The sequence below is a fragment of the Sipha flava genome, unplaced genomic scaffold (assembly GCF_003268045.1).
Source record: "Sipha flava isolate LNK unplaced genomic scaffold, YSA_version1 85_pilon_pilon, whole genome shotgun sequence".
NCBI classification, from domain to species: Eukaryota; Metazoa; Arthropoda; class Insecta; order Hemiptera; family Aphididae; genus Sipha; species Sipha flava.
This window is the reverse complement of record NW_020273627.1, coordinates 130512-142593: the sequence shown is the minus strand read 5'-3', so window position 1 is coordinate 142593 and position 12082 is coordinate 130512. Positions and strand designations below refer to the sequence as shown.

General features: G+C 31.5%; 1 protein-coding gene across 8 annotated transcripts in view; it reads left to right on the top strand.

Moving 5' to 3' along the window:
- The first annotated feature begins 2673 nt into the window (after positions 1-2673).
- LOC112693333 (ephrin type-B receptor 1-B) overlaps positions 2674-12082 on the top strand; it is a 114320-nt gene continuing 104911 nt past the window's right edge. For all 8 annotated transcript variants that reach the window (XM_025568333.1, XM_025568330.1, XM_025568331.1 and 5 more), the window contains exon 1: positions 2674-3197. The gene's annotated coding sequence lies outside the window, so the exon portion shown is untranslated. The remainder of the gene's footprint in view (positions 3198-12082) is intronic.

The window sequence follows — 12082 nt, the reverse complement described above, 5'->3', positions numbered from 1 at the left end:
GTTGTAAAACAATGTTTTAAGTAATCAATTGTAGTTTTAATTCTTATAGTTATATCGTAATTGATTCTAACTTTATGATTTTGTCCAACAAAACACAAAATCGGATTTTCCCTAAATTTTCGATTATTTATTATAGAAAATGAAAAACATTTTTGAATTTACATATTAATGAACCGTTGCAATAATCGCACTTGACATAATGTGACGTATTTTCCTAATAAATACTACAATATTTATGTATATGTTCTGTTCCTTTTTCTTTTCTCATAACAAATTTATGAGGGTTGGGTATATTATTGTTTTTTGCCGGTCAACAATATTCCGTGTCAGATGTATGTATCAAGTAGATACTGTGCAGAGTGATATGATTCTTTGCACGAATTTGAATGATACCATTAAGAGACAAAAAATTAGTCTATATTTTGATGTTGATAAATTAATATGCTGATTATATCGATTTTTGGTGAACAAATATAAATTTTATGTTAAATTAATTAGCACTCGTGATCAGGAACGTATACAAAAAAATATTTTGGGAGGAGTTTGAGGTTGTAATAATAATATAATCTATATAACAATTTTACTATATAAACACATATTTAATCATTTTTTTGAATTTCGGGAGGGGTTTGAACCCCTAAAACTCCCCCTTGTGTACGTGCTAGCTCGTGATTAAAATGTACGTCTCAATATACTGAGAATTCAGTATTGTTAAAATATACAATAAAATTGTATAGTACTCAACAAATGTGTACAAATATTAAATAATACAGTGTTCCCATATCATTGGCGTATTTATAATGTATGCGCTTCGGTGTGAAAACATTTTATTGCCCCCTCCCACCAACTTGTCGCTACGCTTTACAACCTTACACCATCTCTTTCCACCCTAAATTAATGAAAAAATGGCATCCCTTGCTTGTTTTGAATAACATATTAAAATGTATATCTAATTCATATATATATATCAATATTTAACAGTATACAATTTTAAAGTGTTTTGTTCAGTTAAAAATTACACCAAATAATGTCAAATGTTTAATTATAATTTTTTTCTTGCTCTCTAAATGCACCACTGCTCCGTTTAAGCAAATAGCTAAAGTGCGCTACGTACGTGTCATATTTTAATTTATTATTCTTTTTTGTTTAATTTGATATCGTTGCCATTAAGTACGTGTCGTGTCAACATTTTTTATCGATATTATAATGTCATGTGTTAAAACCACGTATAGAAAGAACGAATGAAAATTATTGTATTTTTAATATTATACTAATCCAATCACAAGAGATTATGCTTGATTGTTGAATGAAATTATACTAAAATCATAGTCTATATATAACAATTGTAGGTGGAGTAGAATGAAAGATCATAATCATGAGACATCAGAATTTCAGTTAAATATGACGATAACGACCATTTGAAAATTGACTAAAGAAAACGAAAAATCATTATATCAACGAATAAAAATATTACGAATTTTTACCTATATTACCTATATTTTTGGTAAATTCGTAAAATGGTATACATTTTTTCTGTAAAATGATGAAAAATAACGATTTTAAGGAGAGTGATTGTTTTTTTAATTTTTTTTTTCAGAGTTATACATCTTTAATTTTTCATTTACTTTTAGTGATATGATTTACGGCAGTTGTGGTTACATAGAACATATTTATTTTAGTTTTATCTTTAGGAACGCTGTGAAAAGGACTTTTTTATTATTGAGGTTTATAAAATATGTAATGTGTGATGGTCGTAATTCTTACCAAAAATCCACCAGTGTCATAATATTTTTATACTCATTAATACAAAGTAGTTAACGACATCTTCGTGACACCGAAATAATTGACACCGGTCAAAACATCCACACAAAATTATTAGATGGTTTTTTTTTATGTTGTGATGCTATTAAAATAATGGTTACGTTTTATTTATTTGTAAATATATCAACCTATTTTCGGTTTATTAATTTGAAACTTTTGTCACTTAAGAATAAAAATAAATTACATTAATCACGAGAAAAAAATATGGTAAAAATATGGGAGTAAGTTGAAGACAAATTCACTCTACGCGTACAGAGACATTTCTCAAGTTATAGAATTCTATAATGCTCAAAAATGTCTAGCATAAAAATACGGTAACCTGAAACAGTACTTTTTATTCAGTTTTAAATTCGAACTCGATAAGAATATGTAAATAATTTCGTTTTTCATTCAAAGTACATTCTTATAATTCGATAAACAAAATACATTATTGCAACGAATAAAACGTATACATTTTTTTAACCGTTTCCATACTCACCCCAAACCGATAACGAGAACTACGAATTTGAAACGAAAAGCTGCAGGATTGTTTCGGTATACAATTGTTCGTCCTCGATGTAATTATACGTAAGGAATACACAACGTCGTTTGTTGTAATCGATTGAAAAAAATCTCATCGGACGTAATGCAGCAACACGATGAATTCCCGTAAAACAAACATCGGTAACGCGTCTAACAAAATAATACAAAGGAGAAAACGCGCCGCGCGGTGGGTAGGTACGTAATATTGTAATAGACGCGTCCCGGTTAGCCGAGGTAAATGCGCGACGGGCGCGCGGCGACTCGTCGACCGATTAGCGGGTCGCTCGCAGAGCCCCGTCCGCCGGTCGTCGGCGGCACCTCGCCAGTTGTGTTTCGTGTGCCGTCGCTGCGTGTCGTCGCCGTCGCGTTGTTACGTTCCAGCTCCGTCGACGTCGTCACCTTTCCGCGGCCGTGTTTGTGTATTTCGTTTTATTGTCGTTTAATCTCCCTCCGCCGTCGGTTTTTATCGTGTACCGATCGGTTTTTGGGTTCGCGCGTGAAAATCCGATTTTCAGTGTTCCGAAACGCGTGTACGGTTTCAGTGCGTTCGAGATAGTAAAATAATAATTCACGACCGGTGTGTGCGTGCGCGTTAAATTAATGTATTATATTAATATATTGCACGTAATATAATATTATTGTTCACGATCATTTACGACCCGGCGCGAAACCGAAAACGCTGGGAAAAATATCTTAAAATAATCATTGTCGGCCGAACCGGTTTTCCGTAGCCGAGAAAAGTCGTCGGGCTTTCGATTCGTTATTATTGTTAGTATTGTTGTCGGATTTACTTGAAACGACTTGCAGCCGCAGTAGCATCCGTTCGCCAAGCAAAACACTTGGAACATTTAGAGGTGAGTTTCGTTTGAATGTACAAGTGCGTTGCGACCTCGCTATGCGAGGTGTTATTATACGGCTGTTTTTGTTCCGCTACCGAGTCCGGTCCAACGATATGTTGACCCGTTCACCATCCGAGCGTTTTTCGTCGAGAAATCATGGTTGGTGTTTAGGCACGCGCCGTGGCAACGATCAATTTTCCGATTTACACCGCAGTGAGCACGCCTCTAAGTACACACGCAAAATAAATACGATTGAAATGTAGGTACGCTAACTGCCGGTTCGTTTAAACACTCGTTCTCGGGTGTAGTGCTGATGCGTTTTCGATTGCCGTTGAATACGGTATATTGTGATTCCCTCTTGTTCCTCGAACCTTCGCTCAGTGGCGTTGGCGTTGGCGGAGATGAAAACGCGCACGACCCTTCGTCGCCACCCCACCTTTCGACGATTTCGAAATTTTCCCCAGACCTGCACTCGATGACTCGTCTATTGCTCGCTGGGCTCCATCGTGAATGAGCCCACTCAATAACACTGGCACGGACGATTTTTTGATTTTTATCTGCCTTTTGAGTCCCGACTAGAACATCTGTTATAAATATAATAGAAACGTATGCATATTTCTGCGTGCGATGAAATTCCATATTTTCAATGGTAACTCTGGTCAGACCATTGTAAACCTACTCTACGACTTTAATGGTAAAATAAAATTATTATTACTCTCCAGGCCTGTTTTCCCTTTTTTGTTTTGTATAAAGGCACGGTAATGAATTCGATTTTTGTTGATGAGTGTTTAATTGTTTTTTCTCATTCTTGTGATGATACAATTGAAATTATACTTCGTACGTGTAATTATGTATATGTATCTAAACTATGTACGATATATGCAATACTCAAAGAGATTTTTTTTTTATTATTATTATTTCCCTGGTACACCGTTAAGTTTTTGGACGTAGGACATATAACAATTTTAGAAAAAAATTAAGAATATAAAAGAAACACCATATGTCTATTGTATGTAATTTTTTTTTCTAAATTAAACACATAGGTAGATAATAATATTTGAAACAGGTGAATAAGTTTATTGGTGTTCTTGGACAGGTGTCGATTTTATGTTAATGTAATAATTATACATGCTAATAATTGAAAAAAAATGTAAATTTCATTAGGTACTTAATAAAAATACTTGAAATTTTTACAGTTTTACAAATCATTCTAATTAAAACGCATTAAATGTTAGTTATATTATTATTAGGCTCAATAAAAAATAATTGTTATCACTATACTAAAATTATAAATTGGTATCTGACCTATGATCTTAATGTTATAAATATTTTCTATGTTGATCAAAAGTACAGAAATATATTTATAAGTACGAATAACCTATTATTAATAACTTAAACCGAAGATTCATTAAATCCATCAATGTTTTTTTATATTTTTTCTTAAAATAGATTCGATTATTGATTTCATATAAAATTGTAAGTATTTGTTCACTGCAAAATTTAATATAATATTCTTGAAGTTATATAGTTATCAGACTATTTAATAATATTTTGAGTAGATGTATTGGAGTGAAACTTATTACAGAATCTTTGGTGTATATTATTTTAAAAATCACCAGTGAAACCCACATTGATTTTGCCCGAAATTTGTTTTTAGGAAATTTCAAATACAGTGTTGAACTAGAATTGTATTTCGTATATTTCTCAATGCAATTTTATACGAATATCTTGAGGCAATTTTGTAAAAGTATAATGAGTTGATGTATGCCTAATCAAAGGATAAAAAAAACACTTAGAATATTAAAGATAAAAACGGTTTGTGCAGGATAAAATTATACGGTGTATCTGAAACGTAAACTATTGGTTCTAGATACAGACCAAAGAACTCAATGCATCACCGCTGCGTATTCCATCCACAATTACATTAATATATATCCTTAAAACGGAAAATATATATATATATATATATAAGAATTTATTCACAAATACGTTATTTGAAAGACGGTAAACCGCCCATTACGCAAATAGGTGTTTGTTCTTGTAGTTATAATTATATTTCTTCTTCGTACCATGTGTACATACGTCTAGGTATGCAGCGATTGGTAGGTCGCCGCGGGCTCGGGTCGATCGGTCGTCGCTGCCGCCGTGGAATGCAATAAACAGCACCCTTGTAAGTTTGTTTCATGAAATAATGCATAGAAGCAAACGAAAGTCATTCGTGTGACGCGGAATCCGCATATTTTCGTGTATCGAATATCATTTCCCATGTAATTCTGTTGCCTCTTCCGTTTCGCCCCTGCAACAGTAAAAAAAATGAATCTAACGCCCCTTGATGTAAAAAAAAAATTACCTGACCATTAATAATGAATGGTATTATTTTTATATTTAAAAACCCAAAGCCAAATAATATTTGGTGTTTCATCCGTTGATGAATCATTTTGATTGGTTTGTATCGTAATTTTTCGTTTGAAATCGTGAGAAAACTGTCTATGCCCTGATATGAATTTAAAAACAAATTAAACCACTCTAAAAATACATCACACTAGTTCGTTTGAATGACAGTTATTTAAATATAGACTCCATTGATGGCATTAATTATATTATTAATTATCAGAACTTCAATGTTTTGTTGTATTAATATTATACAATATGCGGTTATACAATATTAAATATAAATGAATTATAAAGATTTTATTCTACTCCATTAATTACTAGTAGTGCATGCATATGTTTCCATTGATCATATTTTAAATCTTAAATCATATTTTTAAAAAAGTTCATGCTATTGTTAATTTGTCTACTAAAAATAATTTTTGTTTAATATAAAATAAATTTAACTCATAATTATTTTAATTACCAAGAAGTAAGTAGGTTTTAATATTTTAACTGTAATTAAATTATTTAATGACGTTAAAAAGAAATCCTATTCAGTAAGTGTTGGTCTTTGACACTAGTTGTACGAAATTGATGTTTATCATTCACTATACCGTGTTGGAATACAATTATAATTCTCAGTCATTTACTGTGAATTCGTTTACTTTTACATATTTTTATACAATTTTTTTCTTTTGAAACTATTTTATATCATTGTTCTAGACATACATAACTTATTTAAAAAATATATATAGTAACTATAGATGTTTTATGAACGATTTATGATCATCAGTCTTGCAGAAAAAAATCGTGCATAAATAAAATGAAAAACAAAACGGTTGCGGATGTTTCTTATTAAAAACATCTACAAAATAAACACACATTTCCCCTTTTTGAGATCACCGCTATATGTATTGTGTCTAATATCAAATGGATTGTACAATTATAATGTCGTTCGTCTTCATTGATCACAGTCGTACATATCCGTTGTCAAGGAATGCCGAAAAATAAAAGGTTAGGGGTAAAGCCTCTTCTCGAAAAGACGATCATGACACGCATGGGCGTATATTGTAACATCGTCGGCTGTAAGAGAGAGTTTTAGTATACAAAAAAAAACTTCCTCATCATCATCCGACGTGGATAACAATGGTGTACAAATTACGAGTTTTCGGTCACAAAAATATGTTCGTCGTTGATGCATTGTTCTATCACTGCCGCTCGTCGCGTACATAAGGATCTGTCACATGCACGGTCGTGGTTCATCAGGTCGGTGGCCAAGCACCTGCACCCCGGGTGTATATCCTGTGCGTAATTATTTTATTTTTCCGATTTTTCTCGGGGTTAACTATACTATGTGAACGGTCCAATGGACACGAATAATGTTAAATGTGGAACAGATGTGTTGTCGACATTCCGTTTTAGAGTATTTCTCCGAGTTTCTAATATTATTCTTAATTCGATTTCAAAGTTGTGCCATGAAGAGTAAAAATAACCGAAATTTACATGATAAGTTTTCATGATAAGTTAAAAAAAAACACGCATAAAAAGTAAATTTTTCTGGTTTCATCACGTGTTTTTATGGACCATTGGTTCGCTTATTTTAAGTCCTAGTACAATTATATTCGTATACACTTGATTAAATTTGTTTTTATGATACTTGCTTGTTTGGAATTATTTTGATATGAGATTATTAGTCTTCGGATTGCAAAATTGTTATTTTTAAAGATCTTATTCGTTTATAACAAAGTATATTTCTATATGGAATGTTTACTATTGTACTATTATAATATTGCACACGTCATTTGACATGATTTATTTAGGGACTGTTGCTCTGAGATCGATAGAGGATTAAAAAATGTCATACAGAAATTCTGTGAACCATTGCCGTCTGTCCCCTAGGGTTTATGTACAGTTCTATTGAATTGGACAAAAAAAGGATCGAGGGAAGGATGTATGGGTTTCAGTGACAACTCTAAGGCGGTGTGAGAAAGGCAAACACTCTTTAACAATACTTTTTCGTTTTGTCATAAAATTCATGAACGTATTATTATTGTATTTTAATGAATGACGGAAGCCGATCAATATTGCATGTAGCACGTATAAAAATAATTACACGGGTAGAAAATATCGCAAATATTTTCTTAGAATGAATATCATCCAGAGACGGTTTGAACATTTACATCTTACCGTGGCAGTATAATTTAAACCACCCCACCTATCCCGAAATAAATGTTCTGGCTTCCATCGTATCACATTAAAACAACTTAAACGCTAAAACGTAAATTATATATCTCCAAATATGTTCATAAATATACTAGTATGCCTACTAAATTTTAATTTATTTAACCAAAATGTACATAAAAATGTTTTTACTGGGACACTGCCCCGGTAGTAAGTGCTTACAAGCCGTCCCTGATATCTACCAAATTTTGCTGTTTTAAACCAGTGGCGACGTTAGATTATTAATAAATAATTGTTGTTGTGGTTGTACAATTTATCTGTGGTGTAGAAATATAATACATATTTTATTATTATTTTTTTTTTTAACGCACTATACACCAAATACCAAACGTGGTAGGAGGAGGGGTTTTGTGCGACTTTACACGTACACAAACATATCGCTCGTTTGAAGATTAATGGTCGTCTGTGTGTATTTTTTCCATTTATTAATGGTCTGAGGATGATCCGGTGAAAAGACGGAAATACAAGCCACCGACGTCATGCTGGGGGTTATCAGTTAGTTGAATTTGAACTATTTTTCTCTTATTTTTTCTTTATTTTTTTTTGTACCAAAAAATAAATATTTAAGTTGAACTTGTGCACTATTGTGTATGTATGTATGTTGGGTGCGCCGTAGTCAATATATAATATATAATTGAGCTATGTAAATACTATAAGTACAGTTAGGAATTTTGGTTTACGCGCTCAGTTATGATTGAAATAGTAGGATGCGGGCAGGAATTCACACTACTGTTGGAAGGGATTTATTTAATAAATTATATAGTTGATAACAGACGTAGGCTCATCTTAATATATTATTGCTGAATTAAAGGAAAATAAAATTTATTATTTGGACTATATAAAATACTCAGAGGTTCAAATATTCCTCCTTCGCTTCATTCAGTTTCCCAAGAATTTTCACTTATAAACATTGACCGAAATAATTAAACTCTGGTTCTTTTTTCCCAAATTACTTTTCCGTTCCTTTAATGAAATGGATTATATCATTTTTTTTGTACATGTTTATTGGTATATTTGTTAAGATACTTAATTAAGAGAGTAATTTACTAAATAAAATTTGTAGAATATTTTATCTTAATTCGTAAATGCTGGTACTATTTTCTTTGTATGTCTATCGATTTACCTATATGTAAGTATATAGATACATATATCCGAGCCAAGACACTATAAAGTAAAAATATTAATGAATAATTTAATTTATAATATGTCGATATTGTTAACATAAACCGGTTTATCAACTATACTCATTAATCCCAATTTAATAGCAATTGTTGGATTGAATATAAATTTAATGAACGTATCATAAGAATTGAACTGAATCGGAAATAAGTTAAGATCACAGTTTTTTTCTAGTATGTATAAAGAACTTAATTGGTTTTTAGCTAATGAAATATTTTTTAGAATCTTTAATGTAAGAAAAATAATTTCTTTAAACATAATGTAGAACCCTGTGTAGAACTTGTTTTGTACGGTGTATTATTATAGGCTAATTAATAAAAAAGTTATCACAAGAGTTTAATACTTTTATTCAATCTCGAGTTAACTCTATATATTTGAATTTATATAATAGATTTATACTTACATAAAATAAGTAACTTTTTTGCAATCCTATAAAATATAGTTGTACAATTAATTTTGTTAGTTCTGAATATTTAATAGGTGTTGGATAGTCTCAAAAGTTTATTAACATTTACTAAGAACATAAATTCTTAATTTGTTTTCATCGAAAACACTTTATTATTTACTTAGGTAATTGAATTTTTAGTGCATTAAATTTTGTTTTTTCGAAGATTCTGTAATTTAAGTAAATATTTTCATTTATCAGTTGATAAGTTATTATAAAGTTATTTAATATTTTAAAACTTGATAAAACACGATAATTAAAAACCATTAATGGAAACTTAAGCATTTGTGACACTACACTTTATAATCACCTGAAAAATGTCAAAGGGTTAGATTTTACATCATTAACGTTAATAAATAACTATAATTTTCCAAAGGGCAATGCCGACATAGTATATAATTTCTAACAGTAGTAATCGCAAGATAGCGACTAATCGTGAGGAGCGACATTGAGAAATACGTGCCCAGAAGTGTCTAGCAATTAATTCAAATATTGAATAAATTAATTTTATAAATATACTAATAATAATAAATACTGTAAATAGTAGATATTTTATATCTGTGTGTTGTGTGTGTGTGTGTGTGTGTGTGTGTATGTGTGAATTATTAACGAACAAAAAGATGTGGTTAATGTTAAAACGAGTTCGTAAATTAAGTATTGGAGACCTCATCTTGATTTATTCATGTCACTAATGTTTTAACTTTTTCGTTTATTACTTGTATCTCAGTTTTCATAGACACGAGTGAAAAAAATAAAAGGAATAGAATGATAAAATTCTAATTTTTAAGAAAATAATAGTCTATTAAATATTGACGAGCTCTGTTGTATCCCGCCCGGCGTTTATATATGTTATTATGATGCGTAAAATATGAAAATAGGGATGAGACGCCCCTGAGGGGTAGAAACGTTTGTTTCTATATAGACGCTATGCTATATATATATACATATATGAATACATATATATGTATACAATGAAAATATTTAAGAAACCGACCACAATAATTCATAGAATAATTGGTCGGACATCACAGACTAATTGCTATTACGGTATATATCGACGCATATGGCTCGCATGTTCGACCCACGTTATAACTTACCATCGAGTTGATGCACACCAATGTTATTATGTTATTATGTATTTACAATATATATGTATGTCTTCTAACAGGTGGGTCATATATTAATCATAACATCGGCGATTTGAAATTATTTTCAAATATGCCGAGCGTTTTAATATACAAAATGTTTATACGTATATTTATATAAATTATTTATTATTTCCATCTCCACCTCTGATTCTATAAATCAAGTGAAATATGAGGAAAACAGTGGTGTGGCTAGAAATTTTTTTTTTTGTGAGGGGGGAGGGGTTTCGATTTTCGATTCTCATACATTAGTACCAACATTTTTATTTTAACTAGACGATTATACATAAGTTAAAATACAAAAACGTTATTATTTAGCTTATCGAAACTGTGAACACGATGACATAATATCTATGTCTTAAAGTTATTGTATATTTTATAAAATAAGAAAGACATCTCGGGAGGAAGAATTATAACCCGTTAACCGCTCTCCCCTTCTCCAGGCTACACCACTGGTTGGACAATATATGTAGTTTTTTTTACAAAACTCAATCCCTTACACTGAGCGGTAAAAAACATATATATATTCTTTTTTCCCCTCTAATTACACAATAGAAAGCATCTGGTGGTAAATCATCGACTGCGGGGTAAACTGTTGTCCACCCCTACCGTGCATGACATAATATAATTGGCAGGCAATTCGCCGTCGGCCATGTTCTCAGTACACGTTTCCTTTTTCTTTTTCGTTGTCAACCCGTTCAAAAAACAATGGCGTACTCCGAGTGTAAGTGTGCGTGTGTGTTTTATGAAAAAAAAAAGGCTAGACGCACACGTATCGCATAATAAGCAATGAGGGAAACCTGATATGATGGGTTCGTCAAGATATTCTATTACCGTACAATGGCACAAAAATAATACGTAAATAAATGATAATATAATAAAAAAAATATTGATAGCAGAAAAATAAATTGAATGCATTTGTTCCCGGCTAGGTATTGCGCCAACTGCAATCTGTGCAATCGTGCCCACCCACCCTCGTGTTAAGTGAACCGCGAAACGGACAATTGGTTACTTTACCAAATATTTGGCGAGGGGGGGGGGTCGCTGCAAATGCTTGAGGGTAGAAATCAGGCGTTGGATGTTAGGTACATATTTTCGTTGTGTGTCCCAAAACTAAATTTTCGACCCGTACAATCGCCAATTTTATACAATCGTTGATAAAATGAAAATAATAATGCGGGCAAAACATATGAGCTAATTTCATATGAATATCTATACTATTTTACCCTGGTGTATTAAACTGTAAACTGTAAACTATATTACTTTTGAAGTTATTCCATGTAAACTAATTTGGATAAATAAATACAATTATGATCATAGTATTGTGTACGAAGGGGGGGATTTTTGGGTGTGCTCGGGTCTAGGAGTAGTTTAGGAGTAAGGGGTCCGTATTTTAACTGTATTATAATTTAACAATATGTTTAATAATTTCTGATGTTCATACTCTCCTGTCGTTAATTAGCCAATAATATTTGATTTTTTACAATTTTTCTCATAGACTACGATAACAGTTCTAA